The sequence below is a fragment of the Engystomops pustulosus genome, chromosome 7 (assembly GCF_040894005.1).
Source record: "Engystomops pustulosus chromosome 7, aEngPut4.maternal, whole genome shotgun sequence".
NCBI lineage: Eukaryota > Metazoa > Chordata > Amphibia > Anura > Leptodactylidae > Engystomops > Engystomops pustulosus.
This window is the reverse complement of record NC_092417.1, coordinates 134,076,617-134,103,751: the sequence shown is the minus strand read 5'-3', so window position 1 is coordinate 134,103,751 and position 27,135 is coordinate 134,076,617. Positions and strand designations below refer to the sequence as shown.

The 27,135-nt window shown below is 42.6% G+C and overlaps 1 long non-coding RNA gene across 1 annotated transcript; it reads right to left on the bottom strand.

Moving 5' to 3' along the window:
- Window positions 1-721: 721 nt before the first annotated feature.
- LOC140068962 (uncharacterized) lies at window positions 722-24,402 on the bottom strand. Its single transcript, XR_011848659.1, has 3 exons — window positions 24,331-24,402; window positions 2,957-3,398; window positions 722-1,867 (listed from the first exon to the last, which is right to left on the bottom strand). It is a non-coding gene; the product is annotated as an uncharacterized lncRNA (long non-coding RNA).
- Window positions 24,403-27,135: the final 2,733 nt, after the last annotated feature.

The window sequence follows — 27,135 nt, the reverse complement described above, 5'->3', positions numbered from 1 at the left end:
CGGCCATGTTCCCTGACCATTGTCAAGTTAATGTCATCATTCAAACTTCATTTTATGTAACCTGTTTGCTGGCCTGTCAGCTAATACCCTTTGACATTTAATGAGAAGCCAGTCTGTCCTCGATGCTGCATGATATTAGGATTCTGGAGCCCACTTATCACTTTCTGGCAGAGGAAATTAGTATAAACAATATCTGTGTACAAGGTCTCTGAGAACTGAGCACAATTAATTAACTTTTTTCCCAGAATGTGCTGATGACCAATAGTTTTGGAGTATACTATTCACGCCCTTTGATGATTCTTCTGTCTGTTATATATTATGCATTTTGATGATTAAACGGGAGAAGATTTTTACATACACTAAGAGATTGACTGACGTGTCTTAGTTTGTGTTAAAGTTCCTGGTACCAGGACAATCATGAAATGGTTAATTAGGCCTCACCTTACAAAAGTCAAGAGGGCTGTTGGGGCCCTGCATAAAATATCCCTATCAGGATGGAGGGCATCATATTGACCACCATTCTCCAGTACTCATGAATTATGGGGCAGTGCCAAAAAGTGTGTCAGACAGATGCTCCATCTCCTCCAAACCTCCAGCATATATCAGGTGTGTCAGGGTTTATGCGGTGTAGCAAAGCTGGAGTATGATACCAGACCATTAATAGTTTATATTGGTTTTATTTGAATTGTACACATTGGGACAATTTCGCTGCCCTATCCTCCAGATCTCCTGAGATAGCTCTTTACCCAAGTATGTTTCCCAATTCTGCATACAGTCGTGCTTTGGGGTATCAGATGGATAGGTCAAAATTTTATATATAGCCGAGATGAGGCCTGCCGTGGATAGTTCCATTTTGCATAGCCTCTCAAATTATGTAGGTATAGAGACCTTAGTGGAGCCATAGAGTGAACTGAGATACGATTTAATTTGCAAATAACTGAAGAGGGAGGATTATGGGAGCTCAAATCTAGCTTGTAGGTCTGGGAAGTCTAGAATGTTTTTTGAGCTGAAGTCTATAATATTAGCAAAGCGGAAAAGGTTCTTAAGGAACCAGGGTCTTGACATCTGCCCCGTAAGACTGGAGGGCAGATGCGGATTAAATAGAAAGGAGGTCATGGGAGAGTGTTGGGACTCCAGTGGGGAAACGTTGTTTACACTGGATCCAAATCAATCTTGTATGTGTCATAGGACCCAGCAGTGGGGAATCAGGAGTAGTTGTGGCAGTGGCCCAAAGAAAGTTGTTAGGGGGAACTGGGGCACTACAAAGCTTATCCACCTCCATCCATTTAGAGTAGGCCGGCAGAGTGGACCTCGCCAGTATCCGACGGAGGTGGGTCACCCAATAGTATTTAACTGTGTCCGGGACTGCCAAGCCCCTCAGATCGTTAGGTTGCATCATTACCTTACAGGACAGTCTGTGGCATTTATGCACCCAGATGAACTGGAGGAGAGAAGCCTGGAGCGCCCCGAGAACCCTAAGGGGGATCGGGACCGGAAGAGTCTCAAAGTGATACATCAATTTTTGTAGGATTGTCATCTTTATGGCTGAAATTCTCCAAAAGAAGGTATGCAGCATTTTCTTCCACTTGTCCAATAACTTTCTCAGAGAGGGGAGGGAAGTTGTGGGAGTACAACAATCTATAGCTAGGAGTCAAATTTACTCCCATCTATTTTAAGGAGGTTGTTTGCCATTTATAGGTTTAATGGGTTTTTAGGAGCGCCAACATATCCTGGGGTAGGTTAATAGGGAGGGCTTCAGTCTTGCCAACATTGACCTTGTACCGTGTTAGTTTGCCATTTTCTTTTAACAGTCTGTGCAGGTTGGGGAGTGAGAGATGTGGTTTAGTGACGGTCAACAGAATGTCATCTGCAAAGAGAGACAGTTTAAATTCCTTATCTATAACCATTATTCCTCCAACATCCGCTCATTATTAGTTCTTTAAGCTCAAAGTCATTCACACAGCAAACTATGTCCCTGGTACTGATGGCGGCGCCACGAGGACCTAGTGCCTGATGGGCTCTGTCAAATTTGATCTTGTGGGTGGGAGGTTGATCAAGAATTTGGTTGAATAGGGATTCCAGCAATGCTCTGACATGTTCAGGACCTTTTGGTTCGGGCACTCTTCTAACTCTTAGATTGTTGCGGCGCCCCCTGTTATCCAGGTCCTCTATATGACTGCTTATATCCCTTATAGTGGTGGCCTGTGCTGCAGTATTGTCCCGGAGTCAGGCCGAATATATTGCCTTGTATTATCATGAACAGGCTCCAGACCTTCCAGTCTTTCTACCAGGGAGCACTGGTTTTCTTTTACTGAATGCAGCTCAGGACAAAATGTGTCCTTTATCTCTTCTATGAGGCCCCTAAAGTCCTCTTTAATAGGTAGATTCTAGAGCAGCAGTTGCATTTCTGAGGACATATTGGGGAAGAAATTTACAGGTTGTCCGCTTGAGGAGATGGAGCTACTGGGAGACCCCTAATGTCAGACCTGTCAGGGATGGAGTGGCGCTCAGATTTTCTTCTGGAGGGGTATGTTGGAGCAGCCCTGTGGTTGGGGGAGTGGTGCATCAGGGGTGCTACAGCCTGGGGAGGGGAAGCACCTCTGTCTGGTGAGGGCAAAGGATGCTGTACTGTGGGTTTGGAGGGAGCCCCCTGAGACCCCTCAGGTGAACCTCCACCCTCCTGATGTTTGTGAAAGGGGGAGGCTGAGTGGGGGTCACAGCCAGCGATCCCAGGTGGGGAATGGGTGAGTCGACCTCCTGTATAAGCCCAGCCTGTGGTGGAGAGGTTGGGGGGGGCTCCAGTATCACAGTCCCTGTTCTTAGGAGCATTGGCCAAATCTACCCAGGATATTCCAGATAGGAGGGCAGGGGCCGCAGCCGCAGCTACCTCTGCCCAAGATGGCGCCTCTCCGCATGTCATCTGGTCCGGGGCATGGGAGATGGGAGAGGTACCTACCCGACTCGGATCCTGTGCCTGCTCCCTCGGCTGTTGCTGCTTCGGGGCAGCTGGATGTTCCAATGCTGGGGCAGCAGCTCTCCATCCAGCAGGGAACGGTGGAGTCTTTTTTCCTGCGCCAGAGCTGCGAGTCTGAGATGGCAAGACCCAAGGAGCCGGAGGCTGTGATGGCGGGATCTCCACCAACCTGGTAAGGAAGCGGTCCAGGGAGAAGTTTGCGCCACCAGGTTGTTTCAGGGGGCTCAGTTCCCCACCAGTTTTAAAGGCTTACAGTACTTGGTAATGGTGACCGGGAGTGGGAGCTTCGGCTCACGTGTCTGCTTCCATGCAGCACCAGACCAGAAGTCAGGAAGTAGTTTTTAAATAAGTGACATGGTTTCTTTGTTCTGTTAGTTAGTGGGTCCATTAATTAGATCTTCTGACATACCTTATTGTCTTTGGGCTATAAAGAGAAAGATAAAGAAAGGAAATAATTCACTTTTTAACCCCTTCATGCCTGCCATAAGGCTATATATGTCCTATTTGAATATTCCCCATGCAGAATCAATGTCTATAAACGTCTTGACAGTGACCAACCTCAAATGGTCATATTTTCTGAACCCTAGCACCTAGATGTGTGGATTGTGAATGAATGCTTAACCAAACCGGAAATATTCACGCTTAAAGTATTACAAAAAAAAAGATTTTTTTTGTACAGCTTAGTATCCCCGATGTCATTTTAAGAATGAATATCTCCGGTTCCCTTAAGAATCTGCAACACCCCTGCCCATGCATAGGTGTTGCGAATAGGGCCCTCTCCTTGTCAGGATCTACCTGGTGAGCCTGCACAACTCATCTGGAAGTTACCTCTAGGAGAACTTAGTGATTGCAGCTGTAGCCACTGCCTGGTAAGGCAAGAGTTAACACTGTGAGATGTTACTGTCCAATTATGTTCTTGTAAATAAAGCTGGAAGTTGGGTGCTACCACCTGACCAGAGGAGTTTGTAAACCCCTGCTGGGCGGTAGCACATGGTCTTTTTTCTAGAGTCTTCAGAGACAACCAGACCTCATGGTCTGTCTGCCTCAGCCAGTGTCCTAATTCCAGGAACTATAGGTGCCTAAGGCCATCGCCAACCACCCAGGGCAAGTCCGACTTAAGCCCAGAGCTGAGATCCATCACCAGGACTCAGCTCCATTTCTACCAGCCCAGCCTGAAGCTACTACTAGGCTGCATGTAACCTTCCTGTGGACCAGTTCTCCATGACTCTTCCAGCTTTCAAATCTGCTGTTAATTTGGCCATTGCCTTCTGTTAAATAAAGAACTGTAAGTTTATTTGCACAACGTTGCCTTTGTCTGATCCCTGGATACAGCTGCTTATCACCACGGACTCCCCATCCCTTACCCAGGGACTCATTGTGCAGACACAGCAGGAGTTGCCCCAGGGAGAAACCATTGCATCAGCCTCTCCCTCCATATTTATTGCACACACCACTTGCTGGAGACCTGCCAGGCTCTAGGTCAGCCCTCTGGTCCCCATATCAAGCACCGCGACCATAGTATGCCCAAGGCCACACTATGCAGCCAGTATTCTGGGCCCCTGCTGCCTCCAGGCCACCAAGAAAAGGCTAGACCCTGGTGAGGGCTGTTGCACATCCATGGACAATCTATGTATCATATTAAAGAGAAAAGTCTCCTGTTTAATATGACAAAAATTGAGTTTCTATGTGCAAGGGTTCAGGAGATATATGCGTTTGAAATGTAGCCCTCTCCAGCCTGTCGGCTGAAGGTATAATGTAGAAAGAGTTGCTAGGGACTTTCACTTTGCAGAAGTACATGCAACCTCTGCATCAGTAGCTGAACCTAGAAAAGGGTGATGAAATCATGCTGTACAGAACATATTTATAACATAATTTGTTAAAAAAAAACTTTGGCAAAATGACAAAAAAGCTTATTTTTTTCAATTATTGACAAATTTTATAAAGAAAAAAATATGTAATCAATAAAACTATCCTATCAAGTTAGTCTCACATGCCATGTAAAAAACAAAGTCAAAATTCTTATGATACGCAAAGCTTTTGTAGAGATATCGTCATTTAAAGAAGCGCATAGCAGAATGTCAAAAATTTACCAGGCACAAGCACTAGTGACCATCGGCCAACAAGGGGTTAAATCAGCTGAGTCTTTGAGGAACCTGGCGCCCATTGTACTGCCCCGACAGAGTGCACCAACTATTTTTGGTACACCTTTAACATTGGGAGTGCGACATACTTCTGTCAGACTTTGCATGCTAAATGTGGTGCTCAACTGTGCACCAGAACGCCCATTTCGGTGACAAAATTTGTGTCGAGTGAAGAAAAGTGCAGCCGCGTGCGACACATATGTGGCGCAGACATTTCTTAAATACATGTGCAAGCAGATTGCACATAAAAGAATGTGCAAAGTTTACCAGAAAACTGGCGCAAGGACCTTAGTAAATGTGCCCTTATGTGTCTTGTTTCTTTTCATTCATGCGACCAGATGCTTAATATTTTACCTTTTGCAATGTAATTCTACGTTATTTCCTCACATTGTATTAAATGGTAGGAGTAACCTTACCCCTCACAACAGTTTAAAAATATTTTCCTATCCATAGTAACATGCTTTCTGTAATCCCACTATAGAGCAGAACATGTGGAGAAATCCTTTCGTTCTTTCTACTGTATATCAGCAAATAATGCACATGAAGTTTTTATTGCAATTTTGGTACAGATTGCGAGGTCAGGAAATAACGCATGGATGGGGGAAAGGAAATGTATATCTTTATTATAATACGCTGTTTTTTGTTTTCACCTCCGATTATAATAATGAGTGGACCCGACAAAAAATGTTAAATGCTGTTCGCAGATACCCCACCAGGGACATCTGTGACTGGTGCTAGCTGCAAGCCACCAATTTGAAAAGGTTGTTGCTCATGATGATGTCATTTTGGTTTTGCGGGTTAGCTATTTAAATGCCACTGGTATAAATGGTGTATAAATGCAGCTTCTAAAAACGCATTGTAAGGAATTCACCCTGATTTTCCATCATCAGCCAGCTATACACCAGTGTGCTAACAGATACCTCATGCTATTTAGCACTTTCTATTCTGTGCCATGGGGAGATTGAGAATCCTCTTGCGGACCTGCTGCGTTTTTTGATGACACAAAGAAAAAATTATTTTAATTATAACATATCAAGGAAATGCTGCACACGCATCTCTCTTGTATTTTCTGTACAATATCACACTAACTTTCAGCCCTTGTTAACCTTTTATTATATATAGTGTGATTATAATATATATTTATATTTTATTAGCGTGATTATATATACACAGGGCTGGCATACCTTAGCAAGTGCCAGGGTCGAGAGCTGCTGGGGGTCCCACATAAGGCTGTACATAAGGAATCCATGGGGTGATTTTATATAAAATAACCGTGGTGGAGCTGTTTGGTATGGTAAACTAGGGAATATTTTAGGGAACAGGCTGTTCTCGTTTCTCAATTTTTTCTGCTGCCACATGAGATCACAGCAAAGGGGCCCACTGAGGCTCTGTCGCCTAAGGGCCTACTGAAACCTGGAGCCGACCATATATATATGTGCCTAAATTGTATCAGACTTGCTATTTTTCATACTTTCTCTCCTGCTCTCGGTTACATCATATAATATTATTTTCTTCCTCGGTACAGTAGGGGTAAAGACCATGAATGGAAGAAAACCTACTCCAGTTATTAGCAATGTGGTGCTGGTTCACCTGGGTGAAGAGGTCGGTTTACTGTAATGTTAAAATATTTATTCATACTTTAGGGATCTTAGTAAATCAGGTCAGTCAGAAGCCTTAGGGACTATAGACTCCCTTTATACAGAAGAAACATGACCACGGAACTCACCTACATTATAGGAGCTACATAGCCAACAAAGGAAAGTACAGGCAAACTCACAATGCTCCCTCCTTACAGAAATAAGATCTATGGAATCATTATCACAGCAGTGGCTGTAAAATTGTCTACTTAATATAACACAAAGAATACAGCTAAGTGAGGACCAGATATAGAAAGTTTCCTTTCAGTGATTAATGTATGGACTCTAATGGATACAGTGAAACATTATGGAACATGCTGTGTAAATGTTTCATGTACTGGATTTTTGCAGATGTAAATTACTAGTCACCACAAACCCAGCCTTTGTGATACAGGCCCCAAATTGCAAAATGAAAGAAAGAAATAATTTGGGCAGAAAACCAGCCCATTTTATTAAAATTCTTAAAGAGCAAAGATCACTTAAATGTTTCTTTATGTGTCTGCAGTGCAATAACTTAATCATATGAGAATTACATTATGTTTATGTGCCTTATTAACCTGCTTGAATTGTGTTTGCAGATGCCCCCACCCCTTTCAAATGCTACAATTTCCAGTGCAAGCAGTGGGTAGCTGCACATAGATACATTTCAGAAAATGTATTCTGTTTCTGTCGTTTTTTCAAGCACGCCTTAGTCTGCACCTTGTGTGGTTGCCTTATGTATCTTTATTTTCCAAAATTCATACATTTACATGCATTTAAATCTTTTTTTAAATGTATTGGCTACTTCTAAGGGTGAGGTCACACGCAATGAGGTCAAAATGCAATGTAAATGTCTGTCTTTTTTCCGTCCGCTTCTTTGGTAATTTATCAATCTGACTTTTTCCTTGTGTTAAATGGGTATTTTTTTTTTCAGATCTCTCTTTGATACCTTTTTTTTTACAAATGTCTCAAAAATGTTGCACAGATGTCTCAAGTAATTTCTTTCCATTTTCTAAGTTTTCCTTAAGTATGGTTTCGTCTGGAGTTTTTTACACCAAAAAATTTCTCAAATTTTAGACAATTTGAAATGATAAATGTCATTTGGGACATTTAGCACATCTGGAATAGAAGATAAATGTGTTTTACTGACAATAAACAAATGTCCGGTGAACATTTCAAAATGTACCCAAAAGGCGTAAATATTGAAATGCTTCAAAAAAGGAAGAAAAATAAAGATAAATGACCCTCAATGAGTTTCACCTTGAGAACTGATGAAGGCTCAATTCCTCATCCAATGCACGTTGTATAAATAAAACTTTTTACCCTTGGATCTCCTCTTCTCTCCTTGGTCTGTTTTTAAGAAGAAGCCCCCATAAGGCCAAGTGCTCATCTTCAGGTTAGGGACTAATTTTAACATTGCATGGCAGTCTGGATTTCGGTGCATTGTGGTCAACTGCCACCATTATCCTGCCACAAATCGTGTTGTGTTCATAGTGCAACCAGATAAGTGGTAAGGTATGTGTCATACATTTACTTGTTTTGCATATCTCTTACATAATACTCCACGATATTATACTCTTCCCTGTTCTCCCTCTTTCCCAGAAAAAGTTGGCCCTCAATTAGAATTTAAACACATTTAAATGTGAATACTTTGGCATCCCAAAAAGACTGTATTGTGCAGACATCAATGGACCGTGTGACTGTCACTCATGGTCATGGCATGTAACAGGCACAATACCTTTATAACATTTTGTATTGTTTTAGGTGAATGGTTATCTTTCACCTGCATTTTGGCCTCTGCATATTGCCAGCCATAGAGCTGGATGTCTCTTTTAACAGACTGCTAGAGATAAAAAACATTCAGCTCTTGTACACACATCAATGTGCCATAATATAACAGCACTTTGCAAAAATTACCCACTTCCTGCAAACAATGGTAGAGCTGGGTGAGAGGGAGTTAAAGTTATTTTCTGAAATTACATTCTTTTATTTCACTCGTTATGAGTTGCAATATCAGACACAGTTTATGGAATCCCACGAAAACATCCTAAGGGCAAACTTTTCAAAGTTGCAAAAAAACATTTCTCAAAGAGAAGAATGGACTAAGTGTTTTGAACCCATGATCATTGTCGCCTCTGCGACACTACTCCAATCACTACTTAGTATACCCCTCACTAGCTATTTACATCGCCTCAAGTGTTTTCCCTTGTTTTCTGATTGCGATATTGATTTGTAAGATTTGTTTCTACATTCTGCTTAATCCATGTGAAGCTTTGACCTGGTGAAGGCAGCGCATCTCTCAAAAGCAGTTCTTACAAATGTAATGTTAACACAAGTAAAAAGAAATAAATAAAGCAGTAAATTGTTTACTTGGCTTGGTTATAACAGAAATGCCATGGAAGCATCTATATTGTAAAATGGGGGATTCCACTTAAAGGGAGATTGTCACCACTTTCAAATAACTAAACCATAAGTTTCACAACAAAAAATAAAAAATATTCCACCAGAAAGGGCTCTACAACATCAATGGAAAAGTAATAACAAATGGATTTATTTCCTGACAAAAAGAAACATTACACACAGTTAAAAACATCTAAAATATAATATACATACAATTCCACCAGCGACCACAGTATTGGTCAGCTGGTTGTGCTGACCATTTTCTACTTGGCTTGAACCATAAAAAACTAAAGATCCCGCTGGAGACATCCATACATGCAGTAGATAACAGGGAAGGCACAAGATCGATTACCAGGCAATACCTCCGCGTTTCGATATAATATTAATCATGGCTAGACAAACTATCTCATATTTCCTGTTAAAAACACTCACCCCCGGAAACTAGCTAGTTGCTATAGAGCAGAGGTGGCGAACCTATGGCACGGGTGCCAGAGGTGGCACTCGGAGCCCTTTCTGTGGGCACTCAGGCCATCACCAGAGAGGACTCCAGGTATCTTCCTGCAGTCCCAGACAGCCCGGGACTTGCTGTGCACAGAGCTATTTTAAAGTGACAGTGCTACCTGGGACTACTGGAGGAGTGGGAAGATCTGGATTATCATTGTAGCTCTTGCTCCGGCCCTGACAATTCTTCCTGTTTATGGGACCTTGGAGGGAAACTACAATGATCATCCACATTTCTTTTATTTTCTGCTTTATTGGTGTCCTCAGGGTGCTGGTATGAATGAAAGCTGTGACAGAGCAGGGAGTATAAATCACGAATAAAATTTCTATGTTGGCACTTTGCGATAAATAAGTGGGTCTTGATTGTAGTTTGGGCACTCGGTCTCTAAAAGGTTCGCCATCGATGCTATAGAGCTATTCAGCTGGTATTGAAAATCAGCGCCCAGAAAGGGTGAGAGAAGAAAGCAAAATGATATATAGGGAATTAGTGTTATAATGTTAATTCACAAATAAATACAGTGTAAATATCCTTTTCATTTTACCCTTACAAAATGCTGACTATTTATTGCAAAAAAACATTTGCACAGTTCAAAGACATTCATCCTGCTAAAAATACATCAAATCTTGTCTTTTATTTAATCCGTGGGGAACTCTCGTATCAAGGGTAAAGATCCAAAACGCTTCCCTATTTAGAAGCTTTTTTGGTGATCCGCTCCTCAGGTTGGTTTATGAACTTTCTCAATGGCTTGACAGGAAAAAGAACTACAGTTACCAGCATGCCAATCCCGAAAGTGTTTTGAGACGGCTGATATATTCACTGCGGTGGTATTCTCGATATCGGGGAAGTGTCTCCGCATTCTCGTTTTTAGGGAATTAGTTGTACAACCCACATATTGAATTTTGCAAGTGCTACAATGTTTTGCAAGTGCTACAAACATTGTGTTGCAATTGATGTATTGCTGCACTTTATATTGTTTACCTGTCGTTACGGAACAAAAATATTTGGAGGGAGACATGTATTGGCAACACAGATGTTATGGCCACATTTGAACGACCCTTGTGTTGTGAGCCAATGATTTCTTTTACCATTACCGCTGCAAAAAAAGTTCAGAGACAATTGCATGCCTAAAGTGGGTGCCTTTCTGGCTACAAATTTAATTTTTGTATCAAATATGTTTGTAAACTGCGTATCAGTTAGTAAAATGGGGATATATTTTTTTAATTATATTTACAACCTGATGAAATTGTGAACTATAATTTGTGGAAAAAACAATGAGGGATTTAGGGTCTTTATTGGACTCTAATGTAGTTATGTTTTGTTTGTCACGAAAAATGAGGTCAGTTCTTGGAATATGAGAAACAATTTCATTAGCCCGCTGTAACATTCAATAAGGATATTTTCTTTTTTTCAAAATATTGTATACTCTATTTTTTTCTTTGTTGAATGTAGTTACAGCTGAACAGTTTCTTTTTGTTCTGATTAGTTCACCTACTGTTATTTGTATTACTGATTTTTGATGACAGGAATCAGCTCTTAAAATAGAGTTTGTGGCTGTAAGTTTTCTGTACGGAGAAAAATATGTAATGAAAAATCGACTCAAAAATCATATGCAAATTTTCTGAGAATAGTCACTTTTAGCTGCAAGTGAAGAGTTACTTCAGATGCCCTTCTTATGTCCTATTATACAGTTTAAGTATTTTCTCACAAGACTTTATATCCATCTGTTAAGCTTCTCCTTCTGTATAACATTCTGCTTGCTGTTAGGACTGCATTTTACTGCAACCAGGCCCTTTAAAGTGAGTCTACTTGCTCCAAAGTTGCCTGCATATTTTTTACATACTGTATTTAGTTTCCAGTTCTCTATAATTCCATAGCTCCCAACCGTCCCGATTTTGCCGGGAATTCCAGTTTTTCTTACCTCTGCCCCGCGTCACGGGCAGCTATGAGATTGTCACGGATTTTCCCCCCAGGTCCCGCTGTGTCCCGGCGCTGTGTCAGTAAATACTTTGAAAGCCTGAACTCACAGTACAGAATGGCTTCTACAGACATCGGGAGGGAATCCTTTTCAGAGAAGTATCGGGCTTAGCGGAGAGCAGGGACCACGTCATCAGCTTCAGATCAGCATCTGTCCATATATGGTCACTGCATCTCCTAGGGCAGTGATGGCGAACCTTTTGGAGACAGAGTACCCAAGCTACAACCAAAACCCACATATATGTCGCAAAGTGCCAACATGACAATTAAAGCAATAACTTATTGATCCCTGCTGTATCACAGGTTTTAATCGTATTGGCGCCCTGAGTTCACCAATAAGATAGAAAGATGATGAAGAAATTTGGATTGTAGCTTCGCTCCAGGCTCCCCTGAAGAGGAAGAATCAGTGGAGCCAGAGAGGGAGCTCCAACGATAATCCATCTCTATCCACACCTTCTTGTTCCTCCTGTAGTCCTGACAGCCAAGGATGTTGCTCTAAAATGATGCTGAGCATGGCATGTTCTGGTCTGTATTGGACCACAGAAGAAAGCCTTGAGTCTTATCTGGCAAACTCTGTGTTGGGGTAAAGGCCTGGGTTCCCACAGAAAGGGCTTTGAGTGCCACCTCTGGCACCCGTGCCATAGGTTCGCCACCACTGTCCTAGGGTTTCCCAGAGCAGACATCGGGCAGGGAATCCTTTTCAGAGAAGTGTCGGCTTAGCGGAGAGAGCAGGGACCACGTCATCAGGTCAGATCAGTATCTGCCCATATATGGTCTCCAGGGCTTCCCCAGGCACAAGCTCTTTATTTAATTAAATTAAATAAAGTTTTGCCCAGGCTGAGATTCGAATCTGGGACCCTCTGCACTGTAGACAGGAGCTTAACTAACTGAGCTATAAGCCCAATGATACAGAGCTGAGGATTTCTAGTAACTAAGAAATGTTATCTGCCAGGGTTACACTTTGACACAGACTTACTGCCCTGATATATAGAGAGGGATCTTTTCAGAGATTATTTATGTTAATTATTGAAACTATTATTATTATTATAAATTTTATTATTTTTATTATTATGGAGACGATTATTAATAATAGTAAAAATAATAATCATCTCAATAATAATAATAATAATAATAATAATCTCCATAATAATAATAATAGTCTCAACAATACAATAATTTCTGAGAAGATCCCTCCCTATATACCAAAGCATTAAATCTGTGTCACAGTGTAACAGTAGTCATAGTTCTTAGTTACCAAAATTCTACACCTAGATAATCACAGAGATTATAGCTCAGTTGGTTGAGGTGCTGCGTCATTATTGTACATGGACACTGCAGGTTCTGGGTTCAAATCCCAATGAGGATAATTTTTTTTTTTTTTTTATTGAGCTGATTTTTATTATTATAATATAGCTAAAATTTAGGGCGTGGCCAGGGAGTGATTGGGGATGTGGCTTAGGGGGATCGCTACGCGTGCCGCCATTTTGTCCCTCTTTCCCTTTCACAAATGTTGGGAGGTATGTAATTCTGTCACCAGAAACTTATTTTTCTTTACAGATAGAAAGTCTAGAACTGTACAAAGAAGAAACTGGTTGTATTAACCAGATCCGCTATACCCCTTTCTGTGCAGAGTAGTAGCCTAAAGAAATAAAATGAAATGAATGACATATGATAGCTAGAAAATAGAAATATATTTCTTCCAAATATTATATCTTGCAGTAAAACTTGTGAAGTGAAGGGATAGTTTCTCATCTGATCAGAATTTGTGCCTATAGTATGTATAGAAAATCAGAGCAGATGTCTTTAAGCAGGAACATAGATGCTTTGTTTTATCCAGATTCCTTAAAGGGGTTGGCCACTTTAGCTGTTTTTTGTAATGTGTGTGTAAGTGTGGGGGCAAGATATTAGGTAATTTACTGATATACTGTACGTCTATTAATAGTTCTGTTCCACTTTATTTATATGTAAAGTGAAGCATTCTTGTTTTTCCTTGTCAGCAAGACATTCCTGACCATAAAATGGCTGCAGATGGAGGGTCATGTGATCTCTATCTGTCCAAAAACAATTGCCCTGCCAGAACCTTATGACGGTATTTATGAATATAAGATCAAGGTCTGGTAGGGTGATTTTTTATGGACAAATATAGATCACATCTACTTCAGTCGCCATTTTTTGGGCAGGAATGTCTGGCTGATGAGGTAAAGGACAGGAGGCTTCACTTTACATATTTAATAAAGCAGTGCAGAACTTTTAATAGATGTATATTGGTAAATTAATATACTGCCCTGCACATTTACACACATTACCACATTACAAAAAACATGAGGTAAAGTGGCCAAACCCATTAATGAGCGCCATGGAGCTAAAAACTGTCTTTTCAGGCTTGTCTATATCAAAGTGAAAAGGACATAGGTAGTATATAGACCCTTGATATTAAGATTCATTAATATACATAGACCCATATACCGTATATACTCGAGTATAAGCCGAGGCCCCTAATTTTACCACAAAAACTGGGAAAGCCTATTGACTCGAGTATAAGCCGAGGGTGGAAAATTATTTGGTCACAGCCTCCCCAGTATTTAGCCTGCCAGCCCCTTGCCCCAGTATATAGCCTGCCAGCCCCTTGCCCCAGTATACAGCCTGCCAGCCCCCTGCCCCAGTATACAGCCTGCCAGCCCCCTGCCCCAGTATACAGCCTGCCAGCCCCCAGCCCCAGTATATAGCCTGCCAGACCCCTACCCCAGTATACAGCCTGCCAGCCCCAGTATACAGCCTGCCAGCCCCCAGCCCCAGTATATAGCCTGCCAGCCCCCTGCCCCAGTATATAGCCTGCCAGCCCCTGTGCCCCAGTATACAGCCTGCCAGCCCCCTGCCCCAGTATACAGCCTGCCAGCCCCCTGCCCCAGTATACAGCCTGCCAGCCCCTGCCTCCAGTATACAGCCTGCCAGCCACTGCCTCAAGTATACAGCCTGCCAGCCCCCTACCCCAGTATACAGCCTGCCAGCCCCCTGCCCCAGTATACAGCCTGCCAGCCCCCTGCCCCAGTATATAGCCTTCCAGCCCCTTGCCCCGGTATACAGCCTGCCAGCCCCCTGCCCCAGTATACAGCCTGCCAGCCCCTGCCTCCAGTATACAGCCTGCAAGCCCCAGTATACAGCCTGACAGCCCCCTGCCCCAGTATACAGCCTGACAGCCCCCTGCCCCAGTATACAGCCTGACAGCCCCCTGCCCCAGTATACAGCCTGACAGCGGCCCCTGCCCCAGTATACAGCCTGACAGCGGCCCCTGCCCCAGTAAATAGCTGCTCCCCCGTCCCCCGTTGTAGAGATAGTTGATTAAAAGAATAAATAAATCTAAACTCAACTTTCCGGTGGCCCCCTCAGGTCTTCTGCGCGATCCGCCCGGCAGCAGCAGCGGCGGCAGCTCTGTGCGACGCACAGCTCTGATGTCAACAGACATCACGCGTGTGTGCCAGCTGCCGGCACACACAATACCATGTGACATCGCCCGGAGCTGCCACCGCTGCTGCTGCCGGGCGGATCGCGCAGAAGACCTGAGGGGGCCGCCGGAAAGGTGAGTTTAGATTTATTTATTCTGTTAATCAACTATCTCTACAACGGGGGACGGGGGAGCGGTGCCCGACAGGACGAGGGAGCGGTTCCGGGGACGGGGGAGCGCTTGCCCGACAGGACGGTGGATCGGTGCCCGCCGGAAAGGTGAGTTTTGAGTTATTTATTTTTTTGACTCGAGTATAAGCCGAGTTTGAGGTTTTCAGCACATTTTTTGTGCTGAAAAACTCGGCTTATACTCGAGTATATACGGCTATATACGAGTATATACGGCTATAACCAATTCCTCATGATGTCCCCCCTTATATCATGGCTGCTTGTAAACCTTTTCCTGCTGATGCAAGCTATAGTTTTACATGTGTGAGAATTGACAATGACAAGGGACACCTTATGTTTTTACCTTCCCCATGATCACCACTCGTAGGTTGGTCTTGCTAGGTCTTTGTCTTTATTCAATCTCATCTATTATGAAGCATTGCTTAGCCGTAACGCACATCTATTGACTGTATCATACATATATTTGCATTTCAAAGCAGTGAAACACAATGTGGTGGGTTCTGCATTTCCACAAATTTCCACTGTAATGATTGTCCTGTATTTTTTTGGCAAATCAAAACAATTTTTGTCTGTGCTTTGGGGAATATTTTCCATCACTACAGCAGCCAAGATGCAAAACAGAAAACAATGTCTCAAATGTTATCTCCACAGGGATTGAGATAGACTGATATATTAGATTGTAAGTAGATAAAAGAAAGGTTATTCAACAAGGGGGAGGTAATACGATTGCATTGTACACTAGGGGTTCTGTTTCTTATATATTCTACCTATTGCATATGCTATCATGTGCTGCTAATCTTGTAAATGATATCATATATTAAAGTAAATGAAAAATACACTACATTGCAGCAAGTCCTTCTGTGCCTGAAATGTGAAGTCAAGAGAATCCATATGAAATTGAACCTATCACACATTCCAGATTAATAAAAGATCCTGTAATACATTGGGGCACATTTACTAAGAACAGTGCACTATATGCAGTTTGCCTGTGTAGTGTGCAGGGGCGCCAGATTCAGTATTTCCGGTGCCCGTTCTTCATGAATCCGGCGCCCTCTGCACTACCCCAAGTGCACCGCTTATTTTTTGGTGAACCTTTAACATGGTTCATGCGACACATTTCTGTTGGTCGTTGCATGTTAAATGTAGACTGACATATAGTCTGACTGAGCACCAGAACGGTGGCACAGAGACTTCTTAACGCACCTGGACGTTATAGTATGACCCTGCGGGTAAATACTTATCGCTCCAGGACGTGCTATAACGTCCTGCTTCTGGCACCGGCTCACAAACGGAGCTGACACCAGAAGCAGTGGCTGTCAGCTGTCTAATACAGCTGACACCACGCTGTAACACCCGCGATTGACCGCGGAGTGTAAGGGTCTTCCCCCTATGGATCGGATCCCGTGTGCCGCTTACCGGGGGATCCGATCCTCTTCTGGGCACCCCCGAAGTCTGCCAAGTGCCCCGGAGCTGCCCGATCTCCTTGGCAGTCAGACCCCTTCTGGGTCTGACTGTAAACTGTCTGTACATGATTCTGCGTCTACAATGAAAAAGTATTGTAGAGTAGTGTATTGGACGATCAGAGCTGGTTCGAGTTATGTGTAAGTAAAAAAAAGTTAAAAACACTAAAGTTCAAACATTAGAAAAAATAAAAAATAAATACATAAAAATATAAGCCCCTAAAATGTCACTTTCCCATAAAAACATTTAATTAAGTATAAAAAACACAAACACACAAAAAAAAGCCACATATTTGGTATTGCCGCGTCCGTAACAATAAAACAGAATCATTACTGGACCTGCACGATAAATGCCTGGGGGAAAAAACACAAAAAACATTCTGAAAAAAGATAATTTTAAAATAAAACCTTTAAAAAAATGCACTAAAAAGTGGAAAAAAATGTTACACACTCTAAAATAAGACCACAAAAACAACAACTCTTCTTGCAAAAAAATAAGCCCTCAACCAGATTTGTCACCTGAAAAATAAAAAAGTTCTGCATATGAAAATATGGTGATGCTAAAATGAACAAGATGTTCTCCAAATTAGTTTTTATTCAGTAAAATTGAATAAAACGCACAAAACATATACACATATTTTGTATCTCTGTGTCTGCGTCAATCTGCATAATAAAACTGAATCGTTATTAGATCCACAAAGTGAACCCCGTAAAAAAACCCACAAAAAATGCTTCAAAAAAAGATCATTTTTAATTAATACCCTCTGTGCTGTAGTTTCACAGTCTATTACACTGTACTGGAACTCTTACCTCCTCCCACTGTGTGAGATTACAGCAGCCAAAGGGAGGGGGTAGTGGGGGGGGGGGGGAGGGCGTGGGTCACACAGTATAACAGCCTGTTAAACTAAAGCAGTAAGGGGCTCTGGTAATGCCTACAGAGTAGAGTGCTGAGGTGGCAGCTGCAGCAGCAAGAGGCCACAGAGTGGCACAATGACAGAGTATGGAGGTGGCAGCAACCTGGTAGGCCACAAAATGGCACAATGACAGTATGGAGGTGGCGGCAGCAGCATAAGGTCACAGAGTGGCATGATGACAAATTCTTTAGGTGGCAGCAACATGGTAGGCCACAGTGTGGCACAATGTCAAAGTTTGAAACAAATTTAAAGTTGAAATTTTCAATTTTAATGTGAAGATTACAGACGCCACATGCATCATACATAACAATTTTCCTGAAAATATCATGTCTTTGCCAAAAGAGAACTGCAAAGGTGGCACCAGCAGCAGCAGCATAAGGTCAGGGAGTTGCGCGATGATAAATTCTTTAGCTGGAAGCAACATGGGAGGCCACATTGTGGCACAATGACGAAGTGTGGAGGTGGCAGCAACCTGGTAGGCCACACAGAATGCACAATGACAAACAGTAAGAGGTCAGAGAGTGGCAAGATTACAAATTCTTGAGGTGGCAGTAACATGGAGAGCCACAGTGTGTCACAATACTAGAGAATAGAGATGTCATCATCAGCAGCAGGAGCCCACAAAATGTCACAATGACAGTGTGGAGGTGGCAGCACATGTTAAGCCACAGAGTGGCACAATGACAGATTGTAGAGGTGGCAGACAATTTCAGTCCCTGGTAAAGATGGTGGGAGGCAGATGGAGCAACTGGCAGCAGATGTGTGGCATCAGGCGGGTGGCAGCATCAGAATAGTGGCGGAGGTAGGTAGTTAGAATCCAGACTCATTTCTCAACGTTTGGGGGAGGCGCATGGCTGATCTAATCTGATGCAAAAGGCATTGGTGTGTTGAAATACTGACCTATCCAAGCCTGATTAATCTTGACAAAGGTCAGTCTCTCCACATTACGGGTGGACAAGCGGGTTCTCCTTGGGGTAACGATGGCCCCCGCCGCTCTGCTGCCACACTACTGGCCGGGCAGGAAAGGTTCTCTACTGCAAACTGCGCAAGTTGTGGCCATGCATCAAGTTTGGCTGCCCTGTAGTCCAGGGGATCCTCTACCTGGGGTGGTAAAGTGCTCTCCAAGTAGGCCACCACCTGTTGGTACAGGGTAGACTCTATGTCCTGCTGCTGCTGGTGGCAGCTACCCTCCTCTCTAGGTGAGTGAAGGAAGCTGCTCATTAAGGACTCCAGACTTAAGCTGCTGCGAATGGAGCTGCTACTGGTCCCCCCCCCCCATCTTCCCACAGCAGCCGTGTCAGTAGTACGTGAGCGATGACTGCCAGGAATCCCCAGTAGACCTGACTGAGGATGGACAATGGCGCACATGGGCAGCGGTCAACTGTGTGCACAGTATTTCTCTATAGTATGGCAGTTGTTCCACCCTCTCGAAAGCTGGAAAAAAGGCACCTATTTTTGACCTGTAGCGAGGGTCCAAGAGGGTGAAGAACCAAAACTCATGTTGACTATTCGGCTGTCACTAGTTAGGCAAAGCAGCATGCTGTGGGTTATCTGCACAAGTGACTCTGAGGGACACCAGGCCTCCATCTCCACTGTATACTTCCATGGTGCTTCTGAGTCATCTGCCTCATCTTCTACCTCCTCCGGATGCTGGATGCTTCTGCTCCTCCTCTCTTGTCACCTGAGTAGAAAAATCCCTGACTTCACCAGACTCTGCTTGAGCTCCAATGTCCTCCTTTTCCTCCTCCAGTTCAGCACCCACTGGACTCATGTGGCTATGAGATGTAGTTGCCACTTCTCCAGTGCCCTGACCAGACAGATTTTGCAGCATGAGTTCCAGTACATGAAGCAGTGGAATGACGTTATTCATCCTGCAATCCTGGCTACTGACAAATAACGTGGCCCCTTCAAAGGGCCTGAACAAACGGCAAGTTTCACGCATGAGCTGCCAGTGGTTGACATCAAAGTTACACAGGGGAGTACTCCGGTCCGCTTGCATCATCAAAAAAATCATTAAAGGCTTTTCTCTGTTCATACAGGCGGTCTAACATATGGAGGCTGGAATTCCAACAGGTGGAAACATCGCATATCAGACTGCTGCTGCTGCAACTCGAGGAGGGTGTGCTTGGCTTTGTAAGAATGGCTGAAGTGCAGTTTCTTGGCCATTTTTAGAATGTCTTGCAGATAGGTGGAAGACTTAAGGAACCTGTTGACAACCAGATTGAACATGTGCGCCATGCAGGGCGCATGGGTCATCCCTCCTCATTGCAGCGCGGACACCATGTTCCTCCCATTGTCTGTCACCATGATTCCGATTTTCTGTTGGCACTGAGAAAGCCACAGATTGATTTCCTCCCCTGTGTGACTTTGTTCGCCCAAGCAAACCTGGTGTAAAACTGCGTGACACTGATGTGCCCTGCACATGTGGTATGACGGGGCAGCACTTAGACTTGTGGAGGCTGAGGTGGTGGTGGAGACGGAGGAGGCGGACACTGGTGCAGGAGCAGCAGTTTGACAAAGTGGAGGAGAAACCGGGGTCTCTTGTTCAAGTTGTTGGTGTAGCTTGGCGGGAAGCACATTCACCCAGTGGGCCGTAAAGGACATGTACTGGCCCTTACTTTAGTTACAGCTCCACACATCCGTGCTGCCATGCACCTTGGAAGAAACCGATAAGCTCAAGGACTGGCCCACATTCTGTTCTACATATTTGTGAAAGGCTGGTACTGCCTTTTTGGAAATTTTTTTTTAGCTTAGACTCTCCACCTCGGTTTGGCACAAGCCATTCGTTTGAAGGATGCAGAGTCCAAGAATTGGAAAGGTAGAGACTGCAGTACCAACAACTTGGACAGGAGCATGGTCATCTTTTGCACCTTAGGATGGCTGGACGTATACAGTTGTCTCTTTGTAATCGCCTTGTGCAACGACTGCTGCTGCCATGCATAGCGAGGAGCAGGAGCATCTGGACCAGACATGATGTCAAACGCAAACAGCTCCCTTCGGCAGAAGTGCTGGAGCCCTAAATGGCTGAAACAGCATGTGTGCCACTAGGTGCTGTTGCAGCAGTAGCAGGATGGACCTCCACATCTGTACCACGTATCTCCCAGGCCATTGGATGGTGACGTTGCATATGTTGATGCATTGCCGTGGTGCCAACGTTAGCTCCTTGGCCACACTTCATTTTCTGCCCGTAGATTCTACATACACACACGCTCGGCTCCTCTGGTGTCTTAAAAAAAAACTCCCATACCGACAAGGTGGTGATTTTACTGCCAACACTCTGCACTGAGTGACTACTAATGCCCCTGCCTCGCTGAGCCCCTGTGCCACTGCTTACTTGGACCTGGGAAGCGGGTTTTGTACCCTGCAGCCACTTCGCTCCCGTCCTCGCACTGCTACCACCCTGCTGACTCACAGCTACAGTAGCGACTTGCTGCCTGCTTCGCTGCCTGACATGCAAGCTCACACCCTCTTCCCCTGATGATGATGATGATGATGAATCCCTGGCTTCACCCGGCTCCCAAGTGCGATCGGCTACATCATCATTGATTTGTGTTTCCCTTTCACTGCTATTTTCCTCAATGGTCACAGTATGCACAGCCCGACTACTTGCAAGAGCAACATAACCTCCCGTACCACTCTCCACATCTCTACTTTCCCTTCTACTGCACATGGCAGAGGATGTCTACCAACCTCTTCACTGCCAAGCAGCTGCTGACTGTCCTCAAGGAGTTTGTTCTCTCTGTATCATGGTGCTGAGCCCAGACCACCTAGGAGATCTTTGGCTGAGGGAAATGAACAGGACAGAGGCTGCTTGAGCACTTAGTGTTGTATGTGACGAACCCACGGACTCTTGGCTTGGATTGTCAGATGTCATCTGGGAGGAAGTGGTTGACTGAGTCAACCAATCAACAACCTTTGTTTATCAACACACTGCCGCTAGATGTCAATGTCAGTTCTGGCCTCACATAGTCACCCCTGCCGTGACGTCCCCTGTGCTGCGACTTGTGCCTGCTCCAACTGCCACCTCTATGCGTTACATATTGGTTAAGCAACTATAATGATTTGACAAGGATCTATTTTATCTACCAGAAAAACTTTAAATTTGGAGTATACAGAAGCACGAGAACTGACACCCTGGGATACAAGTAGAAATCACTACAGAAAGTATGTGGATTTTACACAGATTTCTTCCTATTCACTTCAGCAACAAAAACGAACTGCTATTTGGGGTATGCAGAACCCCCAAAACGGACACCCTGGGATTGAAGCAGAAATCACTACAGAAAATATGTGGATTCTACACAGAGTTCTTCCTATTCACTTCAGCAACAAAATAGAACTGCTATTTGGTGTATACAGATTGTCAAAACAGACACCCTTGGATAGAAGCAAAAATCACTACAGAAACTATGTGGATTTTACACAGATTTCTTCCTATTCACTTCAGCAACAAAATAGAACTGCTATTTGGGGTATACAGTTCCCCAAAACTGACACCCTGGAATAGAAGCAGAAATCACTACAGAAAGTATGTGGATTTTACACAGATTTCTTTCTATTTATTTCAGTAACAAAATAGAACTGCTATTTGTGGTATACAGATCCCCCAAAATAGACACTCTGGGATTGAAGCAGAAATCACTACAGAAAGTATGTGGATTTTACACTGATTTCTTCCTATTCACTTCAGCAACAAAATAGAACTGCTATTTGGTGTATACAGATCCCCCAAAACGGACACACTTGGAGCAAAAATCACTGCAACACAGTATATTACAGTACAAGCAGCTGAACGCTACAGGCAGCACATGCAGTGGGAAATGCCGCGATTGGAAATGGCTGCCTGTTTTTATAGGGCTGCCGGTCGCTGCTTGGCTTACAGGTCTGCACATGTCATCGAGGGTGTTCCTTTCTCCTTCCCAGTGTTCTCTGCCCCATGTAACACGTTGTGCTCGTACCCATTTTGGTAATGAAGGAGGGGGAAAAAAACTTTGTTCCCACGAATCACCGTAAACTTCGAATTCGTGACGAATTGAAGCTTTCCTGAAATTCTAACCAAATTCCGATTTCAGATTCGTTAGAATCAATTTGCCCATCTCTACTCCAGAGCCATTCTGGCTTATTAACATAAGGACATGGATGACAAATCTAAGATTACTCCAGTCACAGTGCCTGGATTTATGAGTAAGTGTCCCTAAATTATCATGCTTGGTTTTGATAGTAGATTTCCATTTTTACTGTCCATTAAAGCAAAAGAACTTTTGGGGTGAGTTATAGCCTTCAACAGGGCAGATTCTAGCCTTTTTGCTGCCCGAGGCAAAACATGTAATGCTGCCCCCCGGCCGCACTCTATACCCTGATCTCCTTCCATATTCAGCCCATTAAATTATATACACAAAAAGGAAAATGCTTCTCTGCAGTCCCATGTATATAAGATGGCAGGTGATGGCTGGTTCAAGCAGCAGGAATGATTTATTTTTATTAAATTATTTTTATTCCATTCCCTTAAAAAATTGGCTTGACCATTATACAAGTTCTTATACCTCTTTAGTCCACCCCCCCCCCCCTCATTCTGTAAGCTTTTGCAAGCATTATTTTATTTGTATATGTTTCCGGCAATCTGTAGTGCTACAGAACCTGATGGCGCTATATAAATAAAGATTATTATTATCTACAAACTTATCAGAATATGTGGATAACCAACACAGTGCCAGGGGCTCACTGATGCTCTGGGATTGCTTCTATACAGGCTGATGCTGTCTCACACATTGTGAGTAATCACTTATTGTATAGTGTCATATGGATAACAACTAACCACTCTGGGCACCACATATGAATTCCCATACATAGACTTATATAGTCCCATGATCAAATTATGGTACATATAGCAACCCCAGTTTATTACATATATTGGACTACCATTAACTGATTACATGCAGCACCCCCTAATTAATTATTAAAGAGCTCCCCTAAGGTATGATGCTTTTATATACTGTTTTAAAATCCAGTGCAAATGCATCAGGAAAAAAGCATCACCAAATGCATACATATGTAAGTTATTTATACAAATTTCAACATGTGTTTTGGCCTTCAACATTAGTAATAATTATTAATAATGCAAGACACATTAGCATACTTTTTACAAAATTAATATGTATTTGGTGATGTGTTTTGTCTGATGCGTTCGCAATGTGTTTTAAAACAAATGATGTGAGCAACCCCATTAATTAATTGTGTATTCTTCTTATTTTATACCACCCATTTTATATACAGTTCTCCTATTTTATATATACAGGCCCCTAAAATTTATATATATACAGCCCCTTTAATTTATTTATATACTACCCCCTCTAGTTGAGTTATAGTCCACCATAGCAGTAATATAAATAGCCCCCTCCACATCAGAAATATATATAGCCCCCCACAATAGTAATATATATAGTCCTCCATAGCAGTAATATATATAGTCCCCTAATAGCAGTAATATATACAGTCCCTCATAGCAGTTATGTATATATAGTCCACCATAGAAATTATATACAGTCCTCAAAAGCAGTAATATATTTAGTCCCCCATAGCATTAATATACTGCCTCCATAGTCCAATCTATAGCCTGAGTTTTATGAATATATATCCCCCAGGGTTTTACAAATACACTACCTCCTCCATGATTTTAGTATACAGTAAGCCACAATGAAATTAATAAAAGTAATACTCACGTCTGCTCTCCCTCGCTGCTGCTCTCCTCTTCTCCAGGCAGCCGCACAGCATCTTGATTGCAGAGACACTCCGTCGCTCTATATGATGTCACAACGAGTTAGTCATACGGAGCGACAGAGCAGTGCTGACTGAAGTGTCACTGCAGCTTCGCTCCCCACATCATTTGCATCAGTGTTGGGAAGAGACATCAATGAAAATGATTTTTTTTCTGAAAGCACGGACTTGCCAGTGTCCATACTTCAGGCAACCCGCCGCCTCCTCACAGGGTCCCTCATCCGCCGCCTGAGGCAGCATCTTCATATTTCCTCATGGCAGATACGGCCCTGGCCTTCAATGGCACAATTTGTTAGATACACATGATTTATTAACTTTTTATTAACAGGCATAAATTCACACTGATACATTCATTATTAATGTAGGTTTTGATACACCATTCAGACACACAAAACAATTTGATTTTGTGTTAAGGGATTAAAATACTGTGTATGGAAGTGTGACTAGAGTAAGAGCAACTGCTTCACAATAAGACATTTTATTCTGAACTGACCTATCTTTTGTCTCAAGAGTAACATAAATGTAGTAATCCCTAACAGAGTTTAGCTCAAAGTAGCTCAGGTTAAGGGCAAGTCATACTGTAAATGCCATCTTTGCTGAGACCTGATTCTAATCACTAAACACATCGCAAGTTCACATGAGGTCATTGCTGCTGTGGATGAAGTGTACTTCTAGTGGTTAGAATTACTCTTTAGGATGGATCGGGTATGAGCAGTTAGGTTTGTGCTGCTCCTAATATAGGGAAATAGAAGCATGACTAAGACTAATACTTTTTAACACTGAAGCTAATTGTCAGCATTAGTTCTGGCTCCATCCATAATAGAAATAAATTGTAATGCAACGCAATTTACATTGGGGAAAATTTACCATTCAGCTTATGAGGATTGCACCCCCAAAAAATGTCTGAAATGTCTTGTGCCACATTAATCAAGGGTTTATGTGTTTTTTCCCTCATTCCATATGCCATATTTAAATAGGTTTCCATTTAAAGAGATGTATGAGGACTTGTTATCCTTAGGAAATAATGTACTTTCTATTAGTAATGTACTGGAAAGCTGAAGTGGTATTGACAAAAAACAAAGTTACAGCATTTTGTTTTTTCGGATTTTATTATGTTCTGTCCACATTATTCTCTGGTTCACTACAATCAAAGAGATGCCAAATATATATTGTTTTGTTATAATTTCATGGTGTCCAACCTATAAAGATTTCAGGATTGATCTAAAATACCCTGGAAGGCTGAAGCCACTGGACCTAAATTAGGGAAAAAATCCTTCCCAACCCCAATATTACAGTCAAAATAATTCCATGAACTCATTGCTCTAACAGTAAAGTTATGTATTGCCCATGTATTTGTATATTGTGATAAGGTCACTCTTAAGCTGAATAAACCCAAATGTTTTGATGTCTGTAGGTCTTAATACATGAAAAATACATTTTAAATAGTTTTTTTTTTAATTAAAAATTTATCTATAATAAAAAAGCCTTTACTTTCATAACCTTTTGCATTCTGTAGCACACAGAGTTGTATTTGATGTCATCTTTTGTTGATCATGCTGTTTTTATTATGAGAACTGTACCTCATTTTTATTCTTTATAGGTGGAAATTGTTGGTTTGGAAGCTTTTCTGTTACATGATTTAGCTTATGGGATAATTCTTTTTAATATTTGAATATTTTGGGCATTTTTGTATGTGGGGATAACATACAAGTTTATGATTTTATATGATTACTAATTTATATGTGCATTCTAGGTAAGGGGTGCAATAAGAACTTTAGCTTGTTTAGCTTTTATTTTTTTGTATTTAAAAAAAATGTTTTAATATTTTTTTTTTTTAAACTGATTTTATTGTGCGACATGTTCATAGCAGTCATACAAAATACAATATGCAAGGAAACATTAGCATTTGTGTCATATCGCGCGAAGCGATGGAGTTACAGCGGTATAGCACATGACATATGTGTACATAGCAAGAATAAAAATCTCTCTTTTACAAAACCTGCTAAGTCTCCTTTCTTTTTGCAATACAAATGTGCTATGACATGTGATAATTAGCAAATTACAAGAACAATACAAACAACAACAAAGCAACTAAAAAAAACAATATATTATATTGCAAAATTGACTAGAGACTAGAGATGAGCGAGCACTAAAATGCTCGGGTACTCGTTATTCGAGACAAACTTTTCCAGATGCTCGAGTGCTCGTCTCGAATAACGAGCCCCATTGAAGTCAATGGGAGACTCGAGCATTTTTCAAAGGGACCATGGTTCGGGAATAAAATGTGTTAATTAACTGAAAAAGAATGTCTTCTGATAAGTTAGCAGATGTATGCAAACATCTGCAATCTATTCTTCACTGTTCCGCGCGTATATTATCTCCCGACAAGTTAACAGATGTGAAGAACAGTGAAGAATAGAATAAAAACAGTGAACACAGGATCATTTAAGTGAAAAACACAGTGAAGAATAGATTACAGATGTTCTGCACATCTGCTTACTTGTCGGGGTGATACGCTGTCCCGGGATCCGCTCCTCTTCTTCCACTGAAGTCTCCCCCGTGCTGGCAAATGTCTGTGTCCCCCGTGCTGCCCGATGTCTGTGTCCCCCGTGCTGCCCGATGTCTGTGTCCCCCGTGCTGCCCGATGTCCGTGTCCCCCGGGCTGCTGCCCGATGTCTGTGTCCCCCGGGCGGCTGCCCGATGTCTGTGTCCCCCGGGCGGCTGCCCGATGTCTGTGTCCCCCGGGCTGC